Source organism: Alexandromys fortis, unplaced genomic scaffold (genome assembly GCF_014885135.2).
Source record: "Alexandromys fortis isolate MF-2015 unplaced genomic scaffold, M_Fortis_MF-2015_v1.1 scaffold_358, whole genome shotgun sequence".
Taxonomy (NCBI): domain Eukaryota; kingdom Metazoa; phylum Chordata; class Mammalia; order Rodentia; family Cricetidae; genus Alexandromys; species Alexandromys fortis.
This window is the reverse complement of record NW_026068229.1, coordinates 1-5,263: the sequence shown is the minus strand read 5'-3', so window position 1 is coordinate 5,263 and position 5,263 is coordinate 1.

Sequence of the window (5,263 nt, the reverse complement as noted above, 5' to 3'; positions counted from 1 at the left end):
GGCGCTGGCGACTCCAGAAGCGCAGCGGTCACGTGGCGCTCAGACCGTAGGCCCCGCCCTCCGCGGTCTCTGGTCACAGGCTGTGTTCCCCACCCCCCAAATACTTGCTGTCCAACCTCAGCCTCCAAGAAAACCTCTAAAATATTTTTTCCTAGCTGCCCAACCTTGACCATAAAAATCTATCAAGAAATGGGCAGAAATTCAGCCTAAAAGCTCCAAACGTCAGGGCACTATGGGCTCTAATTAACTCGAGCATTCTGAAAGTAGAAATCTCTGGATTTGAGAGTTTGAGGCTGAAGAGTTTATGTACCATGCTCTCTAGGTAGAGAGAGGAGCTTTGTGTCGAGGATCTTGGCAGCCGTCTTCAGTTGCATATACTCTGGTCCCCACCTTTAAATATCTTTTGAAAATTCTGTCTTCTCCCAGTAAGACTGTAACCATTGAGCGAGCACACGTTGACTGATTGATCAACAGTCTCCTGTCTAGGGTTCAATAAAATCACAACTAGATTTTAGCTCGTCCTCTGGAATTGGACTCCGGAAATGTTTCTTTTTAAGATGGTTTTAAAGCTGTTAGCTATAAATCACCTCAACTGTTCCTCTGCTCCCAAATAACCAACTCCTCACCTCGTTCTACATTTCCATTCCATTAAATGGTCACACATTCCCTTTGCTTCTGCGGTGTGCAGTTTGAGATTATCTAAAAATCAGCAGTTTTTCACTAAGTGTTTAACATCTGAAGGAGTAATCAAGAGAAGGCACTATTTTTATTTGTTTGTTTGATTTGTTTGTTGATTTTTTTATTTTTTATTTTTTTTCGAGACAGAGTTGCTCTGCAGCTTTGGAACCTGTACTAGAACTAGCTCTTGTAGACCAGGCTGGCCTCAAACTCACAGAAATCTGCATGCTGGGATTAAAGGTGTGCGCCACCACCACCCTGCGGCACTCTGTTTGCCTACATATATGTATGTGGGCTACATGCTTGCAGTTCCTATGGAGGCCAAAAGAGGGCAGTCTTTAACAGTCACACTAACACACTGTTTTCCTCAAAGTCGCAATAATCCACAGAACTGGAGTTCTTAAGTATCTAAAACATTCCATATGGTTAGCCTAAAATGTGTTTATCACCACTGAAACCATAAATTACCCAGGCATCATGGTGCATGCCTATAATCACTTTTGGCGGGGTAGAGGCAGAAGAATCAGGAGTTTGAGGTAATATTCAACTGCATGAGTTTGGGTGAGCAGAGACTATACAAGACTCAAAACAGGAGCAGCAGAAAGAAAAAGAACACATAAGTCAAAACAGACTGAGCCATAGTTTAACTTAAAATAAATTGCATATCTCAATTACGAGCATTACAAAGAAAAAGCATTTGGTCAGGGCTAGAGAGATGGCTCAGCGGTTAAGAGCATTGCCTGCTCTTCCAAAGGTCCTGAGTTCAATTCCCAGCAACCACATGGTGGCTCACAACCATCTGTCATGAGGTCTGGTACCCTCTTCTGACCTGCAGGTATACATGTAGACAGAATACTATATACATAATAAATAAATAAACATTTTTTAAAAAAAGAAAAAGCATTTGGTCAAATACTGTGGTTTATAGTCTAGTCCGGTATCTATAACACAGTGCTTAAAGTCAACTGATCTTAGACTCTGAGAACAAGAAGATCTAAAGAGGAAAGGGTTACTTATTACCCATAATACATTTCCTCCTCCTGACCAATTCAAAGCCAACCTGCTCTGTTCTCCGGAGACTGACTCTTACACACTGTATCGGTGATTTTCCTTGCTCCTGGCTCCTGTTGGATCCGGCCACTTGTCCTTGACTGAATGGCGTGGAGGAGTGAAGCGGATATTCATTCCCCTCTCTGTTCCGGGGTCTCAGGTCCTGATGAGGGTGTTGGTCTCAGCATCAGCTGCTGCTGCTTCCACACCCCAGATTTCCCTAAAGCCCGCCTTTGTAAACAGTAACTTCTCAAATCCTGATTTTGGTATTCTCTCTACTTCTTTCTAAGATCTAGATTGGTAAAAGAGAAAAGTGGTTCTTTCTGAACTACTCAGGATAAGGTTTGTTTTCTATGCTTTTCAAAACATAGCGTTGCTGAGCTGTGGTGACGCAGTCATGTACTCTCAGCGTTTGGGAAGCTCCCTCCCCCCGTTTCGACTTCCTTCTCTTCATTGTCTTCTTCTAGTATATGATGGGTTTCATAGACAGGAAAGCGGTTCTACGGCAAATTCACACGCTCATTGTCTCACAGGGTTTCCTTGGTGTCTATGCGTGGAGCAGGGGCAGCTATAGCATATTCAATCAACAGGAATCCCAAGTGATTTTACAGACTACTAACACAGTCCTGTTAACTACAGTGCTCCTGTTGTACATTAGCTAGCTACATTGATTCATGATAGGTATCCACTATCTCATATTTCCAACCCTGTAAGCACTGTTTTTCTAACTGCCAATCTCATCCTGGCTGCTCTGTTCTCTATAATTACATCTTTGGATTTTTTTTTCTTATTCCTTCAGTGTAACATCTTGCAGTATTTTCCTTTCTCAGTCTGGCTTATTTTCACTCAGCATGATGTTCCAAGCTCAGCCATTTCCACATTTTCTTGAGAAAAAATCTCATGAAAGTGGAGCTGGAGAGCTGGAGAGCTAGCTAGGGGTTTAAGAGCACTCGTCCTTGCAAAGGACCTGGGTTCCATTCCCAGCACAGACATAGTGGCTAGCAACCATCTTTAACTCCAGTTCCAGGGGATCTGAGGTTCTCTTCTGGCCTTCACAAGCACCATACACACAAAGTGCATAGATATATATGAATGCAAAATACTCATACAGGTAAAATAAAAATAAATTAATCTTTAAAAAAATTTAAGTCTTGGAGGTTTTTGAAACTATGACCTTAAAATCACAGATCTCAAAAAAAAAATACATAAACATGCATCAAACTAAAATGTGCCCATGTCAGCCCTCTGGAGACTGAGGCAGAAGCGTCATCATAAATTCTAGGATTGCCTGAGCAACATGGGAGCTCCAGGCCAGTCTGGGCTAGGTATCAAGAGCCTGTGCCCAGACCAGACCAAATCAAACCAAACCCCAAAAGACTTCCACACAGAAAAGGAAACAATTAACAGAGTAGAGTGAACATACGAAATGAGATGAATACTTCCAAATCACAATGCTGATAAAGGATTAAAGTCCAACTTTGATAGGAAATTCAAACAACTAGCAAGAAAACAAAGAATGCTATTTTTTAAATGTGCACACAACTCATCAGCAGAAGGAAATAAATGGGAAGGCAAGAGGGGTCATAAGTAAGACGTTTGCCATTAATTCTGACAACCCAAGTTCTATTGTCTGAGCTCCCAGCGTGAAAGAATAATGGATCCTGCAAGTTATGCTCCAACCCCTTCATGCACGCTGCAGCTTGTGTGCTTGGATATAAATGTACAACACACACACATACACATACGAAGAAGTGTAATTTTAAACAAGTAATTGGCAAGCATCACTAGTCACGAAAGAAATACATTTTAAACACATGAAGAATCACGTGAAGTTGATCATACTTGTAATTTCAACACTGAGAGGAATGGGCAGAAGGATCACGGCTTCAAGGCTAGATCCTATCTCAAATCATACAAGGAGACCAACGAACAAAACCACAATGAGTTGTCACATTAATCCCATTAGCATTCTTTCTGCCAAAGACAAGAGATGTGGAGAGAAAAAAAACCTTATATCTTATTGTTGAGAATTTAAATTATGCATACAATATGACAAAAAAAATTGAAATTTTCGCCTTTAACCCCAGCACTCAGGAGGCAGAGGCAGGCGGATCTCTGTGAGCTCGAGGCCAGCCTGATCTACAAGAGCTAGTTCCAGGACAGGAACCAAAAAGCTACGGAGAAACCCTGTCTCAAAAAAAAATACAAAAAAATTGAAATTTTTCAAAATTTAAAAATAGAGCTAGTAAACAATGCTCTGAAAATTCACGTATGGTTGAGTAGAGAGCAAAAGAAAATGAAATTGATATGATAAAGGATATTTCTTCATGTCCACATTCATTACAGAATTATTCACAGTACAAGAAATATGAAACCCATTGTGTTGAAGGGTTTTAATGTCAACTTGACACAAGATCAAGTCATCTGAGAAGAGAACCTCATTTAAGAAAATGCCTCCATAAGAGGGGGCTGTGCACAAGACTGTAGGGCATATTCTTAATTAGCGACGGATGTGGAAGCACCCAGCCCATTTCGTGTGGTGCCATCCCTGGCCTGGTGGTCCTGGGTTCTAAAATAAAGAAGATTGAGCAAGCCATGGTGACCAAACCAGTAAGCAGCAGTAAGCTTTGGGCTTATTGCAGCACAGAATAGGGCAAGGTGGGAATTCCAGCAGATAGAGGAGAGTACGTGGTGTCAAAGAGAAGCCATGTAGTTGCTGAAATAGAAAAACGCCTGTGGGTGCCCACTGGAATCTTGCCAGTAGGCCACAAACTCATGGTGATGCACAGATTAATAGAGGTGGGTTAATGTAAGATGTATGAGCTTGCTAGAAATATGCTTAAGCTATCGGTCAAATAGTACTGGAATTAATACAGTTTCTGTGTGATTATCTCAGGGCTGGGTGGCTGGGAAAGAAAGGAGCGGTCTCTGAATACATGCTTGAAATCGTGTCCTAATTTGATTTAGTAATGAACAGTGATGGGGACGTGTAAGCTAAATAAACATTTCCTTACCAACTTACTTTTGAACATGGTGTTTGATCACAGCAATAGTAACCCTAATGAAGATAGGTATTTACCATCCTTCAGTGATTTAAAAAAATATGATATATACACAATGGAACACTCTTTAGTCAATATTGGAAACCCTGTCATTTGCAGCAGTTTGGGTGTAAATGGAGAACAATATGATAAGTGAAATACCAATGTAAACAAATATAAACTAACATGTCATCTAAAGTGATCTAATGTGTAACCTAAAATGGTTGAACTCAAGAAAGTGGGAATAAGTAGGACTCATAGGGAATGCATTAAAAGACAACAAGCTTCGCTTTGAATAAGTTTTGTACATCTGTTGTATATCATGATTTCGATTAATGTTCATGCATCCTTGCAAGCTGCTTGAGGCTTTAAGTGTTCTCACCACGAAGAAACATTACGTGTGTTATACTCCATATATACATATAAACGTATGCAGTAAATATTTCTTTGCTTATGCAATTTGCAATGATCTGAATATAATCTTGGTTACAGAA